The 20,651-nt window shown below is 43.7% G+C and overlaps 1 long non-coding RNA gene across 1 annotated transcript; it reads left to right on the top strand.

Annotated features, from left to right (window-relative positions):
* Positions 1-718: 718 nt before the first annotated feature.
* Positions 719-10,638, top strand: LOC125158304 (uncharacterized). Its single transcript, XR_007149327.1, has 3 exons — positions 719-859; positions 1,175-1,341; positions 8,019-10,638. It is a non-coding gene; the product is annotated as an uncharacterized LOC125158304 (long non-coding RNA).
* Positions 10,639-20,651: the final 10,013 nt, after the last annotated feature.

Genomic DNA, 20,651 nt, shown 5'->3' with positions numbered 1-20,651 from the left:
TATACATATACATATATATTGATTTTTTTTTAAAAAAAAGGTAAGTCAGCCTTTGATGTACCAGTTGAGACTGAGAAGATGAGATGTGAGGGCAGTAATCAGCCATAGAGGAAGATGAATAAGGGAGATTGTAAAACCATGCATGAGCCTGGCAGGAAATATTCCACGTTTATTCATCTTGACGTTAACACTGTTGAGTATTAAACACTGCAATAGAAAATAAGTTCATGGAGATGGACGAGATAAAGCATCTGTCTTGATAGATGTGAGAACATGTGATTTGTACCCAGCAGAGTGAAAGTACCGTGACAGGAGGAGACGCAGAGGCCATGGGAAACCAGAGCTGGGGGAGTGGAAAAATCTCCATTGAAGGAAACAGTTAACCGCAATCACATGGCAAGAGTTGGAATTCTGGGACAGTGTGACCTAAGTTGTCCTCAGAGAAGGTGCTCATTTGAGAAGAACAAGGAATGATGAGAGACAAGCCAGGAGGCATCAGAAGGGTCAGAGCATGGGCCTTGTAGCCATGCTAAGACCATCGGTTGCATCCTGTAGTAGAAAGTGAACCCCAGAACACCATGTGTGTGGATGACTGGAGGACAAAGTCTCAGACTTCTCAGAGGATTCTGTATCTACGACCTCACAAATATGTGGGCTTCTGTGGGAGGGTGGGGACCAAAGAATATGCTAGTCAAATATTATAGTGTATGTGGAGGCTTTATGGTGGAAGAACAATACAGCACATTGGAAAAAAGAAAAGGTTTTTTAAACCTGAAGCAAGAGACAGAAGGGGATTCGTAAAAGATAAGGTTCCTCCAGTTCTTGTCATCTCACTTAATTCTCATGGAAATTCTCTGAGGTAGGTTAATTTTACATGTCAGTTAACTGGATGAAGAGATGCCCATATAGCTGGTAAACATTATTTCTGGGTGTGTCTATGAGGGTGTCTCTGGAAGAGATTAGTATTTGAATCAGTAGATTGAATAAAAAATGACCTTTGCCATGTGTGGGCATCATTCAATACACTGAGGGGTCCAGTAGGACAAAAAAGCAGAGGAAGGATCAATTCTCTCTCTCTCTCTCTCTCTCTCTCTCTCTTTCTGCTTGAGCTGAGACATCCATCTTTTCTTTTAACCCAGAATGAGACTTACACCTTTGGTCTCCTGATTCTCAGGTCTTGGACTCCACCGAATTACATTCCAGCTTGCTTGCAAATGGCAGATCATGGGACTTCTCGACCTCCATCATTGTATGACCCAATTCCTATGATAAAGCTTCTCTCATAAATATCTATAGATACCCTCCTGGTTCTGTTTCTCTGGAGAAACCTGACTAATACAGGTAGGTATTTTTATTACCAAATGGCCAATGAGAAAAATCAGGACTCAAAAGAATACATAACTTGGGAAAGGTAGAGATGGAGTTTGGATATGAATTCCTCTGACCACAGAGTCTGAACTCTTTCCTTAATGCCGCAACGTTTACAACGTCCAGCAGGATCTATGTGTCTTTGCTTCTACTGTGGACATTGTGTCCGTCATTTTCAAAAGACTTGGTGAATTTTCGTTCTTATTGGGAACATGATGGCTCGGATAACATTGAAAGAACATGTTACCTCCATCCTGTCATTGTAAAGAGGAAACGGGCAAAGATTTTGGCATTAATCCAAGGAAGGAAGAAAGCAAGCAGGAGAAAAGAGTAAAACAAGTAGAGTTCCAGTTTCCATTATGAGTTTTCCATTAGGCCAATGAAACCCCTGTCCCCGCAAGAAATTGTCCAGCAAAGCTCCATGGGAAAGGGAGCTTGGGACAGCCTGACCTGGATGTGAGAGCTCAGATTTTCCCACTTCCCTCTCCAAGCCCAGGGCAGGAGACTAATTAAAGCCAACAGGACTGGCAGAACATGACCTTTTGCAGCTGAAGGCACACTTTGAAATTTACAGGGAACCATGAAAGAGCTCAGCCTGTTTCCAGGACCCAAGTGGAGGTGACAGGATGGGTTCATTAGCCAGAACTGGTCGTCTCGGCCCACAGAAGAGTGGTGTGGGAGTTGATTTGTTCCAGGCAGAGACATGCCACCTGGTGCATCTGTAGCAAAGCTGACGTGCGGTTCCCTGGACCATGCTGGAAAATCAGATGCCTTTAATGTTTCTGCTGCCTACATGTCCATCGTTGTGGTAAAGTCTGGGTTTTTGTTTAAAGAACTGTCTTTTCCAGGAAAGCCACCTTAAAAAAAATTCTCTTCAGCATCAGGATTTCATAGGTTTGACAGAAGAAGAAGAAAAAGAAATGAAGGAGACTGTGGGGCCAACCAGTCTGTTCCCAGGGCCAACAATGAAGATTCCAGGGTGAGCGATGCGGTCTAGGGAAGGTGTCCTGTGATTGAGGTCTTCAAACACCAGTTCAGTGTCTCCCTCGGAAACTTCCTTTCATGGAGTCTGAGTCTCTCTACAGAACAATCTGAGAGGAAGGAGGGGAGGTGGAGAGGTTACAGTTGAGACACTACAGGAGTCAAAGAACAGAAAGGACAAGAGGAGAAACGAAGCCAAGGAAGGCTGAGCTCCAGCTCCTGGCCTCAGTCTTGCATGCCCAGGTACCCAGGGACACAGTGACCATCTCCCCTGTGTGGCCCACATCCTCATTTTCAATCGGAGAATGCCAAGATGGCCATCTGGAAGCCCCAACCTACACATCAAACCCGGCCCCTCATGGGCCCGCACATCGAGTAGGAACGCCAAGGTCAGTCTGTCTTGCCTTCTAAACAGCTCTTGCATCTGCCTTCATCCACACTGGCCCTAGGTAGCTTCACACCCAGTGGCCTCCTTGGCCCATGCGTCGACAGCTTCCAGAATTGTTCCTCTCCTCCTGCAACGTGAGTGATCTCTCCAGAATGTGCATCTGTTTCTGTCAGGTGGCCTCTCCTCCCCTGCTTCAAATTCCCCATCAGGACTCCAGATTGTCAGGGTAAAACTCAAAGCCACCAACTTATTTTCATGGTCTGATCCACCACAATCCTTCTAAACTTGTCTCTGGCCCCCGTTCCGTGTGGAAAAGTCGCTCCAGCATTGCCACAGACCTGTCTTTCTGCTCGAATCTCTCTTTGCCTACTGCTCCTTCGATATGAAACATCTGCTACACCACTTCCCCCAAGAACACCTCTCTCTGGTCAGCACGTCCTCGGATATCACCTGGATGTCACCTACAGCCAGAAACCTTTGCAGCTTCGCCTCTCCTGGGTGCAGTGCTGATGGCTGGCCCCTGGAGCTGCGTTCAGCTCTCCCTGCATTTTCCATTCCCCCCTCAGTTGTCTCTGTGTCCCTGGGTTGTTTCTGTGGTTGCAGACACACAGCACAGCCAGCCATACAGGAGAAGGTGACCGACACCTGTTCCATACAGAAAGGGGTGGGAAGGAATAAAACAGGGGGAAAAGGCATAATGGTAAGAAAGCAAAGGACTTTGTGCCATCTTGGGAAGGTGTTGAAACATGAGTCTTAGAATGTCATAAAGAGAGGGAACAGAACGCTACCAGACCTCTCTCCTTAGCTGCGTAGGAACGGTTAACCTCAGCCTGGCGTTGAGATAGATCTTCCCGGACCAACCCGCTCGTCCTAGGTGGAGTGGTCTCTTGCCCACACCCGGGGGTGCTCTGTGTTTGCTTCCTCTGTTTCCTGCCTACCCACTCACATGTGATTTGGCCTCTTTCTCATCAGGGAAGCTATTGTCTCTCACCGCATACGCTTAGTTTTTATTCCGCCCATCCTTCTGAAATGCTCACATCTCCCTTTGACATTTGTCAAAATGGCTTCACCTCCCAACGATTTTGCAAATTCGCTTCATTAGAGACACCCCCAGAGCCAAGACCTGCTCTTGCAATTTAGCGATTCAGCCACCAGGTGGCAGGACAGTGTTCAAACTGCAAGGCGCTGGCTTTCCTGGCCTTCCCCAACCCACCCCCCCACCCCCACTCCCACTCCCACTCCCCCATGCCCTGCGGATTTCCACCGGAGGCAACACCCCTCCCGCCACCCTCCAGGATCAGCCTGCACCCTCCGCTTGGGTGCTTCCAGGGGCCGGATACTATGTGGCAGCCCGCTCTCTATTCAGGTGAATCTCAGAAGCAGGGGCAGCATGCAACAACTCAACAATATTTTCTGGGCAGATACGAGGGGTCCAGCATTTTTACAAGAGCTGGAGATACCAAGTGCTCTGCTCTTAGGGGTTCACATCACCTAGTAAGTTTCCCTTTTACAAAAGTCCAATTCCACCTTGAAAAACCCGCAGACCCCTGACTGGCTCTCAACCCTGCAATGTGTCCCTAATCCGCATTCCTCAGCCCCCCAAGCTGCTCTGTTCTCTCCTTTCCTTCCCCCTTGCGCCCAAAGGAGCCTGCCAGAAGAAACAGAAAATAAGAGGTTATGGTGGCTCGGTTCCCTAGGTTGTTTTCTTCTTTTTTTTTTACCCATAAGGGAAAGATTCAAATGTCCCTCCACCTGGGTCCCTTTGGTCCGCCTGAGTTAATTCACTCACCAGCTGTTAAGGCTGTTCTGTCCTTGGGTGAAACTTGGCCGCTCACCCGTTTTTCTGAGCCGCAGCGGACTCTGGCCTCATTAGAAGCCATGTGGCCTCCAAAGCTGGCACCATGGCCGTCCCCAGAGTCAGTCCGGATTACATCAGCCTCCTCTGATGGCCAGAAGCAGATTTCACTGGTTTTTCCTCTTTCAAATTTTTGCTGCCTTCTGATTTTGCTTTCTGTCTCAGAGACACATCTTCAGTTCCTAGCTCGTTTTCACGCAGAGGTGTTATCAAGCTTCCGGATGATGCAGTCTTCTTGTCCTTTTATGCTCCAGACCCCCAAGCAACGTCCATCGGGGTTACAGTTCTGGAGAGTGGTGGTCCGAAATATTATCTTTCTATTTTAAGGTTTGCCCAAACATCTTGAGCAGACGGTATGAACGATATAATTTTTGGCAAACTTAAGAGCATGATCCTTCCTGACAGATGCTCAGGAGAGTAACAAAAGCTCACGCAGGATGGCTTTGTGTTCAAGAGGCTTATTAGCATTCCTTGGGCCTGACCCTCACTAGGTTGGGAGGATGTGGGGGAGGCTTTCTGATAGAATTAAGCAGACTGGAAGAGATCTTATTTTGATCTTCTGATTTCATTAGTCGATATCGTTCACGAGCGTGTTGAATTTTGGGAAGGAAACTAGCCCAGAGTACCTGCCATGCATACGTCAAGCACCTTGTAAGGTTTGCCTATGTAACCCTCACAATGACTTTGCAAGTATCCTATTATTATCCCTTTTAAGAGGCATGAAACCTGAGACCCAAGAGTATATACGTTTAACTAACGTTGCGCAGATAATAGAGATTCAGACCAGCAAGTAATTCTGGGTCTGTTTGGATTCAAACCTTACTCTCCTAGGAAGTGGTATATTTCTTTTCTAAACTAACTTTGATTTCTTTTTTTGGTTATATAAGCAAAATGTGCTTCATGCAGACAATTTGAAAACTGTAAACAAAGTCCTCAAATCACCTTTAATCTATTACTACAGACAGACAGATGGGTAGATAGATCATAACATATTTAATTATTTTTCTTTTAGGAATTCAGGGGCAGATTTTCTTCCACAAATAACAATTCCTAGATTACAGTTGTGATTTTTTTCTTGGGGACACGGAAATGCTAGCTCAGAGTATGTGTGCATTCGTGGTTCTAGATACCTATGTCAAACTGATTCCTAGGAACAAATTAGCAGCAATTCTTAGCTGTGTATATTTCTCTCATATTGGAAGAGGCAACAATGCAGGAATTTCTACAGTCTTTGCTTACTTGTTTTTAAGAAGGAAACAGCATCTTATTTTTTACTTGTATTGCTAACAAGATCAAATAATCAAATATCATTTTTGGTCATTTTTTTCAATATTTACTTTTCTATGAATTTCTATTTTCATTCATATTCTCTAGCAGGGGTTTAGATATTTCTATATTTGGAATTAGAGGTCTCTCTTCTCATTTTATGGTAAAAAGTCTACATTTTCCCCTTATAGATCTATAATTTCTTCCTTTGCATTTTCAGAAATGAAAGAGCTGACTTTCCCTTTCATGGTCACCCCCAGCACCAGTGCCAAACCCCCTTTTTTCAGGGTAGACTTTGGTTAAGTAGCAAATTCCCTTGGGTCCTAGCAGTTGCCAAAGCTTTTCTCACCTTGACCTGTCATTGCATACCTGCCCCTCTTCCTTCCATTCAGACTTTGCACATATCTATAAAATCCTGCAAGCAAATTTTGGTTTCTGTTACTTCCTATGGAAACTTCCAAGATATGTATATATAAAGAAGACTTTTTTTTCCCCTTTAGATACAATACTTAATTTTTCGGAGCCGTTTTAGGTAAACTTGGTAACTTAAGTAACCTTAATTGAATTTTGAGATTTATTTTGGGTCCCTCCGGTTGCTTAGAAGATGAAATATTCTTGAAAATAATTTTGTGTCTTCTGAAGATTGTTAATAGTATAAAATATAACATTTATGGGGACTAGTAATCAATCAGTAAATACTCCTTGGGTTAATTTCTGAATTATCCTGTCCTCCTCTCCAACAATCCAAATCTTAACCGTTTTTCTAACCTCAGGCCAAGCCCCTGGCCTGGCCCTGACCAGACTACACAGAAAGTTCTTGCCCTCTCTGAAGTTTTATTTTCCCGTTCAGTCTCCCTTGGCACAAAGCAAAACCCAGCCAAATGTCATTAAACTTCCCATGTGTTTGCGTTTTATCTTTTCAACAAGCTTCATTAAGTGTGCATCCATTCAATTCAATTTATTCCGTGATTTATTAAGCTCCTCCTAAGTAAGACTTCGCATATTTATGTAATTTTACATATTTGTAAACACACACACTTGTAATACGATACTATTCCAGGGAAAGATGAGGAAAGGCTAGAGACTGGACCACACAGCAGTGTGTTCGAGCTGACTCATCACTAGTCTGCAGGAATCTATGGCTAAATTTGGGGGACTGTCGTAAGCTGGCTGTTACACGTGGCCATTATTAAAACTCAAGTGTTCTCTTGTAGATCTGTCCCCAGATTTACGTTCAGTGACATCATTTTGGTAGCTTGATCTTGGCCATGGCTAGAGTATTTATACTACTGAAGTTGGCAAACGTTATCAATCAAAGTTTGATTATGGCTTTGTGGACTGACAAGGCTTAAGAAGGTAGTGGAGACGATGTTAATGATGTAGACTAAAGTTAAAAGCGTGTTGTGCGTATAGTCAGTATCTTGCGAAGAGCACGAAGAGTTTGAAGAAATATTCTTCCAGGATTTGAATCCTGTTATCCAGTCAGGCCAAGAAACCACTCGTGTCATTGAACAATGTGTAACGTTCTGACATACATGCCGAATACAGTTTGTGTGAGTGGAAAATAGTCTAGCGCGAGGTCACATGTCAGACTTAACAACGATAAACTTAACGAGAAAAGAGCTTTCAGAAAGGGACGCGATGCAATTTTCACATCATGGTTGAATTGCAGCTATAGATTGCAGATACACGACTTTGGCAAAAATCAGCGAAAGCATTCTATGGGAATCGGTTGTTTATGTAGAGGGTACAATGAAGAGTATCGTATCTTTTATCATGATGTGTAAATTATGTGCTGCACATCCTTTATAGGAGTCAAATTTATAAGGAAGTCATATACATGTGTATGAATATGAACACTATTATGATGATGATTGGTGAGCTTGTTAAACATTTATCTGCATATCACCTCATGTATTCTTTGTTGCAAGATGCAATCGTAGTGAATTTTGAACCAGAAGATGGAGAGCTCTGGCTGTACCCCTGGCATCATGTCCATGCCCACCCTTGAGATGCATCCTTTCCTACGATGAAATATGGAATTTATAAAATATATGTAGCATAGGTGTTTTTTTTTTTCCCCAGGGGCCCCTTCGGAATAATCTCATTTGTATTCTGCCTGTAAAATACCTACACATGCTTCCTTTTCCTTCTAAACAGGAAAAGCATATAAATGAAATCTTCTTAAAAAGGAACTTGGAAGGAAGACGTAAGCTTCCTAAGTATCACCGAGAGCTTCCAGCTAGCGTCTTCCGAATTGCCCTACCACACACAGTTCTTTCTCCAGCTCAGGAGCTCTCCTCCCTTACACACTCTGGCAGCCCTCCTCCCCGTGAGATATCTTGTTCCAGAACAAGAGACACCTAAGAAAAATAAATTTACGTGTTGTGAAAACGGACATACATCCTTCAGGACTCACGAAAGCTGCCTCCCAGCCTTCCACGCCATCACGTTGCCTGTGTGCTCTCCGGTGTGTTGATCACGGTGTCCACAGGAAGATGATTCTCTTCAGCCTGAAGCTCGTTTGCCCGTGTGTAGGGCATTGAATGTTGGTTTCTCTGGGTTAAATCACGGAGAGGAAGGCCTGCGGGGAGGACGCCGTGCAGAGCTGCAGTGACGTCCTCCACCACCCTGCGTGACTCCACCTGTGACACGGCGCCAGCCTAGGGAGTCTCCCCGGAATTACCTTCAAGAAAATGCTGGGTTCAGGCCTCCTCTCCCTTCCCGTACTCTCAAAACCTGAGCCCTAATTTTAATTTTCTCTGATGAACCTGAAAAGATGCCCACTTTTGATTCCTGAAAGGTTGTCCACAAGGAGTAAAATAATTCGATTTAACGGATGAAGAAGGACTTCTGGAATCCACTTGCCCGCATTTAGAATGTTCCGTACCAGGGAATATCAAGGTACTCCCGTTTGGTTACATATGTGCCGACGAGGTAATCGTGGTTTAAGGCAAACCTTCGGTTATGAGCTAATCAGTTCAGCTCGCTGACTATTGGCCTGCTATGGCAGGACAAGAATAATTAAGTGCCACTTAAAGGTATGGGAAGAACGTTAGTCAGAAATTGATGTGCCTCCAGAAGGCTCCAAATGGCCGACGTTTAATGGTCCTCTGTACGTTGCCATGGCAACTCACTTTGGTACCTCACATATCCTCAGTGTAAGAAAACAAGGGGCAGAGTGTTCTTAGGAAGGTGCAACCCCCTTTAAGCAGATCTAGAAGCATCGCAGATGAACAGAACTTGAAACATTCCGCCATGAATATTCATGAAGTAAGTTGTTTTTTGTTGCCTGCCTAGTCAGCAGTCACAAAACACATGGTGTGTGTTGGCAGCATCTTGCCTAGGTAGAGGGCTATGGACTGAGGCAATGGCAGCAACCAGGACCTGTGAGGCTGACTGACATTTCCATCTGTAGCGAAGGCTGGTAATTAACAGGAAGGAGTATGCCTGCAGCATTGCACCATCTGCTAGGGAAACGGCTCAATAAGAAAGGAGCTGGATAGCATCTCAGCGGTGGCGCGATCTGGTTCCGACATGAGGCCGGGCATCTGTTAGCTGAGGAGACGGACTATTAGGGAATTCGACTGGGAATGAACAACATGGAAAGAGCACTCTGACCTAGCCCATAAAAGCAACTCTTTAGAAATGGTGTCTTTTTTTCTTACTTACCCAAGCCTTCTGAAAATGGTTTGCCGAGGGACCATTACAGATCTGTTTGAAGGAACACAATGGCTTCAAAAAATGCTGTTTTATTCCGACATGAAATTCTTGAAATCAGGATACAGCTGTCATCTTTTGACAATAGAGCTAATTTCAGAGCGAGGATATGAGGTTAAATTCCTCCTTTTGTCGTTTAGATTGGGGAGCAGTGGGGGTGGGGAAACAAAATGATCATTTCAATGCTATGCTATTCAAAATCAAGGAGACCAAAAAAAAAAGCAAAAAAAAAAAAAAAAACAAACCACAACCCTAGGATGCCCTGGCAGAAAGTGAGCAGATCAGAAATCACCCCCAAGTTCTTGTAATGTCTTCATGTTCTGTTTTGTTTTAGTCGTACTGTTTTCTAATGCAAATCTTTCTTGTCATGAAAAACCACACTTTGGGACTTGGGGCATCAACCATACTTTACTAGTCTCAGGACCTTCGTTGGAGAGAATGTTGGTGGTTTAGGTACCAAATCTAGAAATGGGAGTCCAGTTCATGAGAGGGTTAGTGTGTACTTGGGGCAAGACGAATGGGCAGAACATCGCTATCAACCCCCCCCCCCACATCACCCTCATATTCTTAGGAGATAGATAAACTTCTTCCACAGGGGAACCCATCTTTGAGAGGAGTCAGCAGACAGAAACCTTGATCTCCCCATCATTCTATAGGTTAATGCAACTTTTAAGAATATGTATTAGTCTTTCAACCACTGGGGAAAAACTGTTGACCTAAACCATCTCAGTGAGGTTGGAGCTTAGAATCTATTACCACCATTCCCTTGACTGGGACTCCTGACTCATGTACAGAGTCCCCCAGATGGCAGATGACTTTGTGTGTGTGTGTGTGTGTGTGTGTGTATGTGTGTGTGTGTTAAAGTTACCAAATCAGAGCCATTGAATGATATTTACTGAGACCTCATGGTACCATATGGAATCAAAAAATATATAGACCTTGGAATTTAAATTCATCTGAGAAAGGTGGACGCAGGATTCATGTTTAGAATATTTTGTTCTCTCTCCCTCTCCTGTGAATGCTGATTATTTTGCTGATCTACGGGAACGCTGATGTCTGAAAGGGGTAGTGTGAGACAAATAGAAAAATCTCATCTTTCCTAAATATGAGAAAAATAAAAATTACATTCACTGTGAAAAATAACACAAGGTTTATCCAGTTGTGTGCCAGTATAGGTTTAATAACTATCTGTCTGGGGAGGGAGTAAAGACGCCCTGATTTGTAGCTTTCGCCAAATTCCATGGTGTAAATACCCCTACTGTGGCTGATTTCAAATTAGCCACGTTGAGATTTGCGAATAGATTCATATAAACTTTTGGGAGTCAGTGGGGACGCGTTCCAACACACCACTGATTCTATCCCTGCATCCTCCTATAGAAAGGATTGGTAACACCAGTTTGGGTTATGCTGGTGAAGGTGGTCTTTTTGATTCAATACAGTCACTCGTCACATACCAAAAGCATAGTTAACTCATATCTGTGTAGCATATTATAGCCTATAAAATCCATTCGTATTCCTCAGTTCACTCAATCTGTTTAGGCAGAAACAGAGGCTGACTGGCATGCCGTAGGCTTGTCGTTTAGTAAACAGGAGATAGGAACTAAGTATCTAAATGTTAATAGAAGAATTTATTTCTAAATAGATACCTACTGATCTGGGACATGGAACTGACCAGCCACCATATCAGTACATTTCTTTGTTTCTCCATTTCTGTTTTGTGCTGTATTACTTTGCTGCATTTTGGCCTCCACCTCCCCCTGTTACCTCGTCTCAACGACAGTATTTGAAATTGCCTTCGAATATGTGTAGCAGTGTCATGCCATGCGTTCGGCATTTGTCACCCACCGTAGCTGCTCAGAATGTGGCTGTCACTTCTGCCTCCCTTGTTCAGTCCATCAGGCTTGGGTTGTATTGAAACCCATCACTTAAGAAACCTGGGTCTCAGGCTATGTTCTGGGAGCTCATTCAGTATTACTCATGGAATATCAGGAGAAGGAAGGATAGTCCAGGCAGAAGGATCCAAATGCCAAGGACCCTTGCGGATCCTTGGAAAGATAAACTACCGCCTTCAAGTTGTCTTTCTCAATATGTGGATGACAGTGAGTTTCTGCCTTGATCTATTCTGAAACTAGTAAAAACAGAGAAAATGGCACAAGGGCTCGGAGACATCCCCGCAGTGTCACCTTTGGAAAACCGACCCTCTTGGGGAATGTGAGGGTCTCATCCTTTGCATCTTCTGACGCTGTTCTTTTCCCCAGGCCATCAGTCTTTGGGGAGAACTGGCTTCTTCTCAGTGCCCACACAGTGCCTGGTGGATAGTAGCTCTGTGGTTTCTCTTCACCAAATTATATTTAATTCATGTCAGGGTTTTTTTTTCTTTATTGACATTTTTCATTGCTTTTGTATGACATGAGTAATTTCGTGTTCATTTTAGGATACTTCAAAATTTAAATGAGAATAAATTAGAAAATAAATAAGAGTGCCTCTTGTCTTAATCAAAAAAAAAAACCCTGCTGTTAATATGTTTTACATGTTTGCCATATTTCCAGGATGCTTGTGTTTTTTTTTTTTAACTGCCTGAAATATTTCACATTTGATTTAGAAGTTTGTTTTACTTTTCTCACCAACTATTTTTAAATGGCTTTTATATGGACAAATTATCTTTTATACGGATAAAACATCACTTTTTAAAATTTTTTTTTACATTTATTTATTTTTGAGAGACGGCGAGAGACAGAGCACAAGTGGGGGAGGGACAGAGATAGAAGGAGACACAGAACCCAAAGCAGGCTCCAGGCTCTGAGCTGTCAGCACAGAGCCCGACGCAGGGCTCAAACTCACGAACCGTGAGATCATGACTTGAGCCGAAGTCGGATGCTTAACTGACTGAGCCACCCAGGCGCCCCAAAACATCACTTTTTACATCTATATGGTGTTGTGCTGTATAGTTGATCAAAATTTATTTAACTAAGTTTTTGTTACTAAGCATTCTGTTTGTTTAATTGTCCTTTCTTGTTATGAAAAATGTTGTGTCGAGTGTAATTAGCTATATCTAAACATTTAAAAAATTAGCTAACATTTCTTACATGCCTCAGAGTAGAACTGATAGGTCAAAAGACTTTGACCCAGTAATATATCCTCCAGTCTTCAAGATCCTTCGGTAAGGCGCAAGGATATTCGTAAGCCGATGTTTTGCCTCCCCATCCTCAAAGCTGGAAAATAATACCCACGTCTCCCTCTAAAACAGTGGTTTCTTAGCATCCCTGATATGTGTCTCCTCCCAATAGCGCCTACTTGGTACCAAAATCATTTTGATTTGGGATGCAGGACATGCCCTACTTCCCTGTTGTGACCGGCCAGGTTATGGAAATGGAGGGCATTCCTCCTCATTATGGAAATGAGGGCAGTTGTCAAGTGTAGAGCCAGGAATTCTGGTGAGGAGTGCCGTTGTGCTGGATGGTGGGTATGAGTCATCTTGGGTAAAAATTATCTTTTGCTTGGATCACAGTATAGCCTCCCACAACCATAAGTCCAGAACATTCCTCAGAAATATATCCTTCCGAGGCATTGATAACCGGTGTGTGAGTGAACTTTGGAAAGGGGAATCCTTGGAACAGCCACATTTAAGCTACTGGCCAAACAGCTAGTTGGAAGGAAGAGAAAGCTTCCTTGTTGGCTGGTGGCGAGCCAGACCCCCCACAGGGATAACAATGAAATAGCTGCTAGTGGCTCTGAGAATATAACCAAATTATATCTTTGGGGGTCAGTGGAATATAAAGCCCCAAAGCCTGGCTCCAAAGGCTGTAAACATACATCCTCTTCCTGCCCCACCCTTTTGGGGCCTTCAGACAAAGAGGCGAGAGCGGGATATAATAGGGATCCATTACACAGGCATTTTTGAAAGAGGTGTGAGGTGTTCTTAGCTTGGGACAATCCTAAAGCAAAATTTGGCAAGATCTCCATAGATTCCTAGGACTGGATTTCTAGCACACAACACAAAATCTCACTCTCAAGGATGTTTGCTGTGGATTGACAAATAGAACGTTCTCTACAGCAAATAGGATTGGCTTCTTCTCCTCTCCTAACCATTCTCTTTCTCGTATCTATTTTTTTTTTTTTCTGCCAGCAGGTTCCCTTCAGCATTCAATCAAGGGCAATATGTCCTCGATCAACATTTTTCATTTTTTATGCGACACTGTCCTTTAAAGCTTTCCGCAGCTGGTTGGCAACGGAATGCTGCCAGTCTCCTCTGAGAGCCTCCCCCGTTGTGTGCACATCAGTCTCTATCCCAGAGCTCCCCAAGTGCCCTGGAGGCAAGTTGACTTGGAGAGTGTGTGCGTCTGCTTACCAGGCTGCAGCAGTACTCAGGGTTTACAACAGCCAGGAGCCCGGCCATTGCGGGGTGAGGGGGAGGCATAGGGAGGTCAACAAGTAAGCAGGATGCAGTTGTAAAACAGGGCGTGTTTTGTACAAAACAGAGAAATCTGGTATTCAATTTGGGGAATGGTAAATATGTCATTAAAACAACAGAAAAGGAAGGACACGTGGATGGCTCAGTCAGTTAAGCGTCCAATTCTTGGTTTCAGCTCAGGTCATGATCTCAGGGTTCGTGAGTTTGAGCCCCATGTCAGACTCCACACAGAGCCTGCTTGGGATTCTCCCTCTCTCTGTGTCCCTCCCCTTCTCTGTCTTTCTCTCAAAATAAATAAATAAACTTAAAATAACAACAACAACAGGAAAGCATTCTGATGGAGGAACAGAGCTGAACAGGAATCAGAGACCTTGGATTCTTGGCGTTGCAATAACTTATTCATTCTCAATCCTTAAACAGTCAGGGAACTTATTTTACAATCCATTTTATTTTTTTATTATTTTTTAAAATTTATTTTGAGAGATAGAGCAAGTGGGTGAGGGGCAGAGAGAGAGGGAGACAGAGAATCCCAAGCAGGCTCCGGAGCTGTCAGCCCAGAGCCTGATGCGAGGCTCGATCCCATGAACCGTGAGATCATGACTTGAGCCACCATCAAGAGCCAGCTGCTTAACCGACTGAGCCACTCAGGTGCCTATCGTGCATTTTTAATGATTTTTAATTTAGTGGAGAGATACTGCATTAGTTCCCTCCACTGACACTTGCTATCCTCATATCCCAAGTCTCTTCCTCTGGCCTGGGAGCTACATACCGAGTACAAAGACCCATGAATTGGCTGCTGTCCGAGGTGCTTTGAGTGGACAGAGCCCTAAATAATGAGCCTTTGGCTTGTGTGCATGGGAAGTGCTTTTGGCTACTCCAGATGTGAAATGAAGGCCTCTTAAAGTCCTCTTTTTCTGCTCAAATATTGAGTGAGAGCTCCTCTGGGAAATCAGTGCAGATATGAGCTGGTCCCCGTGCACCTGTGTGTTTTATCTGTGGAACGATTACTCTGCAGGAGTGTCCATGAATCTTCCACCTGTTGTTTTACAAGGGACAAACTCATGTCAGCAATCACACCGAACTTCACTGTTTCACCCCGCACAACAGTCTGGTGAGTCTACACCGCGGCCCGGACATTGAAAGAAGGGGGAGGCACGCCAGGATCAGAATCTGCCAAGTCACCAGCGTTTCTCAGACCTAGGTTCGACCCTCAGGTAGATATTGACTGATTTATCTGTGGTCTTAGAAAGTTACACACCCTCTCCAGTCCTCCGTGAACATTCAGTAAAATAGACACAGTTCTGTCCATCTCAAAGAGTTGTGGCAGAGGTCTCGTAAATATTTTCTATCTTTACTAGGATGTGTTAGAGGTGTCTCACGTTTCATGTGGCCAGAAATCTCGCCCCCAAAACACAACCCTTGACCCCATCTCTCCCCTCTTCACATCTCTCCTTGCCTCAGTATTCAGCATTTCCCCATCTCAGTAAATGGCACAAATATCCAATCGGCTAAACAAGACTCTAGGAGTAATCAATTCCTCCCCCCACCCCCCCCCCCCCAATCCAATCGGTCAGTAAGGTCTACTTATTAAAGAAAAATACTTTCCTAATCCATCCACTTTCTTCACTTCTACCGTCCTCATTCAAGACACCATCATATCTTGCTCAAATTCATGATACATTCAACCAACCAGTCTCTCTGAACCCACGTGCACCCCCTTTACAATCTATGCTCCACACAAACTGACATTTTTAAACAGAGAATTCTATTTTGCACATACTTCCCACTTCAAACCTTCTAAAGTCTTCCTGTCAAGATAAATTTTGAGTCCCTGGCCATGGCTGAAGGAGGCTGCATAGACTTTGTCCCTCTGCCCTCTATACAGTTCCCTGTACAGATTGTTGCCTGGATTCCAGCTTAACTGGCTGCCATGGTTTCCTTCATCATCACCAAACTCAGGTGATCCATCATTGGGTTTCAACACATGCTATTCTGTATTTCTCTCTCTGGCCTCAGATCTTTACATAGCCGACTCCTTTGTGTCATTCTGGTTCCAGCTGACATGTCAGGACTACAGTCACTAGCTGGCACGTGACCATGCTATATGTTAATAGCAGTTATCACTATCTGAAAACTCTTATTCCTTTATTTATTTTCCCATCTCTCCTTCTTTAAAATATAAGCCGCACTAGAACAGAAGGCTAAGTGAACTCGGTGCTCTGGATTGACACATGTTGAAGTAGAGCTACTTAAAAATATTGTGAGAAGGCTGGAACACAGAGGACTATTTTACACACACACACACACACACACACACACTCAGGGCAATCTTTTATATGCCTATGTGAAAACCAAAGGCTTCTGAGTCAGCCCCGTCTTCAGTTAGAATCTACCCCTGTTATGGCTGGCTGTGCAACCTTGAAAAAAACGAACCATTCAAGCTCAGTTTCCTCATCGGCAAGATGGTGATACAATCAGTACCTTCCTCATAAAGTTGAGTAGAGAGTCAGTGATAAACATGTGCACAACCTCCAGCAAAGGTCCTGACACGTTATAAATGGCTGAATTTCAGCTACTTCTACTTTTTATTCTTGTTTAAGCAAGTCATTGTTGAGTGTGGCTCTAAAAGAGCAGAATTTGATGGAAGCTTCTGAGACGTTTTTTATTACATATTTTGTTTAAAAAGCTCTGTGCTGGGGTGCCTGGGTGGCTCAGTCGGTTAGGTGTCTGACTTTGGCTCAGGTCATGATCTCGTGGTCTGTGAGTTCGAGCCCCGCGTCGGGCTCTGGGCTGACGGCTCAGACCCTGGAGCCTGTTTCAGATTCTGTGTCTCCCTCTCTCTCTGACCCTCCCCCATTCATGCTCTGTCTCTCTCTGTCTCAAAAATAAATAAACTTAAAAAAAAAAAAAAAACTCTGTGCTGCCTCGTGTCGCACAAATCTGAGAAAAGTGTAATCCAAACGTCGTATCAACATGTCTAGGTATTACATTATTGATCTATCCCTCTTAGACACTGGATCCTCAACTGTAAAATGAAGGTAGTATGAACTGCCACATGAGGCTGGTGGATTAGTTTAATGCATGCAAAGCACTTGACTACAAATGGATATAAATGTTCTTCCCTTCTTCAGTCATGCTTTCAGTCTACTCTCAGATGTAAAATTCATTTAAAGAAAAAGACCAATAACTTGAAGGGGCCGCAAATAATTGATTGCATCCAAAGTCATTAAGCATGTACTGAAACAATAATATTTAGGGAACCTTCTATGTCTTTCGTGCTGGTTGAGTAGGTAGGTAACCGGCTAGTACGAGACATAAGCGCTTCATTTACAAGACCGTCAGGCCAAGGTCAATCGTATCCAGGGACTTTAGAGAAGTGGCAACTTGGAAACTAGAAATGCGTTTCAGAAAACTCAGCTTCTTATCCTCTGTGACTTTGTGCCTTGCTCCATAGAATAGATTGAAATAATCTAGACTTGGTGTTGATGGAGAGAACATTGAACAGAGGGCCAAAAGGTCCAACTTAGTAGCTGTAAGACCTGAAACATTTCTTTAGCTCTTTGATTTCCAGGTTGTCCATCCATAAATGGGGTGCATAATACCAATTTTTCTTTCTTGTGTGAAGGGGAATTTCCTTTCACCATAAGGAGAAACTAATGTCAAGGTTAGCTGCTTAACAATAAAATCAGCTACAGTGACTTCTCTGTCACTGGCAGCATTAAATAGAATTAAGATAGCTATTTGGGAACAGTTGATCTGATATTTCTATGTGTCATTAAACCACATGGAGACCTACTAAATAATAGGTGTGTTCTCATAGCCATGCAAACCCATTCCAAAGTTTAGAAATGAGATGTAAAGACGAGAACTATTCATTGGAATCTAACTAAGTGGAGATAGATGCCAGACTTAATCCTGCGAAAATGCCATTATCTCCAAATGGTTGGACAGATTCAGTGCAATTCCAATGAAGACCTCCAACATGGTTTCGTGGCACTTGCTGCCATGATTCTGAATTTCAGAAAGAAGCGTGAAGAAGGGTCACGGGCATGAGCAGAAGGACGCATCCAAGGTGGTTTCACAGGTCCTGGGATTACCCTCTCTTTGTAAACAGCTATATTGCTGCACAAACTTTGTGAAGCAGATGTTCTAATAGTGTTTCCAGGAACTAAATAATTGGTGGATCATAGCTCCACACTCATCAGAGACTCTGATTCGATTCGGACCCTTTCCCTGTGAAGGTGTGGGCATGTGGGTCCCTCAGGAGCAGCGATCTCAGTGAGTTGAAGACGTAGATGTCTGAGTCTCGGGATGCCCAGGTGGCCAGAACTTGTGTAGTAAGATGGAAGGAGAGGGAAACGCATGTGGTGTTGGGAATGGGGGCGGAATGTCGCATGCGGATCCCCCACAGGTCCTGATCAGGGCTGGCTTGGGTGTGTGGAGAGGAATGACGAACACAAAGGTTTTTCTTTGCAATGTATTATTTATACCGTATGCCTGAATTGGTATAATAATGTTTTCTTTTAATGTCATGTACGGAAGATTATAGTGTGTTTTGGTTTGTTTTTGGTGTTGTTTGTTTGTTTAAGTAGGTTTTATGCCTAAGCATGGAGCCCACCGCGGGCTTAAACTCAGGACGCCGAGATCATGACCTGAGCAGAAATCAAGATTCAGACGCTTAACTGACGGAGCCACCCAGGCGCCCCTAGTGTGTCTTTGTTCTGGGTTTTGTTTTTTGTTTTTGTTTTGGCTATTTTTAATGCTTCTATGGCAGCAAGTGGATTAGGAAGGTTTCTGTTCACATGTGCCTGCAAGGCTGTGGTTGCCAAACATTCCTCTACAGCCGGGCTTAGCGCTCTGGATGTCCAGCTTGAACAGGGTGAACGAGTCCTGTCGGGATACACTGTTGCTTCTGTCTCATTTTTCTTATACTCGATGTGTCTTTCATATCCTGAAATGCATCAGCCTCTTGGGGAAGTTGCACATACGTTTTCTCCTGCAGGACATAATCCCCACCATCCCCACCAGGGCACCTCAGCGTGACGGTCTCTTCCTCAAACTTTAGTTTCTGCCAAAATGACATCCTCAGAGAGGCTGACCCTCCCTCAACAGATTTCAGTCCCTACTTCCGGCTCTCACATCGCCCGTTCAGTTCCTATAAAACATTTCTAACATATAATCCTATTAATTGTTTGCTTATCTTCTTTGCCCCTCTTGACTCAAAGTCCCCTGAGGGCAGAGCCATACGCACCTCGCGCCTCATTCTGTCTTCTGCTCTCTGGCTGGCAGATCTCACTTACTTGCACACTATAGATACTCGGTAATAATTATTCAATTACCGTCCAGGGAATACTTCAAAGAGCATGCATGTCAGCTGATTTGAAAAAACTTGCCTGACACCAATTTGATAATCGTGGTCATCTGTAACCTGACTAGAATGACTCTCCTCTGATTCCTGTGAGTGCCAAGAGTAAATCTGGGTTGTCATGGCTTGCCCTCCTGACTCTGCTCTCATAAATTTTTGAGAGCAAAGGAAGTGAAATTCACAAGAAAAACCATGTTTTCATTCTGATCTCATAGCAACATTTCTTTTTTAAGCTATCATGTGTGCGGTGATTTTTAAAACAACCTTTAGGTTATAGTTCATCTGGATATAGCCGGTAGGTTCCTAATTCAGGGTTAATTTTCATCACCACAGAAAAAGCATTTAGAAATGGTTGGCATTTTTCTTGTATTTATTCTAACAGAGCAGAGAGCATATTTCTCTTTGTCTTCGAACAGGTGAGCGCTATCTTCATTCTTCAGGGGACTTAAGCAAATTTAGTTTCCTTGAGTGATTATGACTCTTCATCATCCACATGGCTCTGATCTCTGCCACGTGTCTCTCTCCTCCTGGACCACACATATTCCTAACGTTTCCTGTGTCCTAACGGTATCCTGTCACCAGGGATTATGCAAAGTCAGCTGTTTCTATTACATTACTCTTTCTGGCTATAAGCATTTTATTGATTTCTCCAAGACCTTGCTTAGCTCTTGGGTGGACGTTGCCGGATCCAATTCTAGATTTGAGTCCAAGGACTGTGTTCAAACTACAAAGAGGAAGTCAAGTTTGTCTGGCTCACTGCTTTATCGCCTAGCTTTTACTGGGAGATGCTAAAAATGTCTGACCAAGTGGGGACTTAGAAAGTCTTTCCCGCTTACCCTTGAGAGGAGAAAGGGCAGAGAAAACCCCATGAAGAGGGACTTGGGGGTTTAATCTTATTAAGAGCTCAACCAGGTATGGACGTCCGATTTGTGGTTGGGACATCGTAACCACGAAAGGATGGGATTCCATCTGCAACCTACATTTCAGTGTTTTAGTTTTCTTGGCAAACACATCTGACTAGCAAGGATAACTTGCCTATTTTCTTCCTTGGTAGATGTCTCTGAGAACTGCCATCTGAGGACTGTTATTGAGTCCTACACTTAAGGTTTCAAATCTGAAAGTCACAAGCTCATTACAGACATATTTATTCCCTACAAGTGTTTTCTGGACCTAAACAGATGGTTTGGACATCACCCAGGCTAGTTTAGTCTGATCTTTTTTATATCGAAACAATATTTTATTGTCATGATGAAATTGTACAGCCCAACAAATAATGTAAATGCCGGGTTTTGGCACT

This window comes from Prionailurus viverrinus, unplaced genomic scaffold, assembly GCF_022837055.1.
Source record: "Prionailurus viverrinus isolate Anna unplaced genomic scaffold, UM_Priviv_1.0 scaffold_33, whole genome shotgun sequence".
NCBI lineage: Eukaryota > Metazoa > Chordata > Mammalia > Carnivora > Felidae > Prionailurus > Prionailurus viverrinus.
Note: the sequence above shows the minus strand (reverse complement) of the source record. Positions and strands in the feature narration are given on the sequence as shown.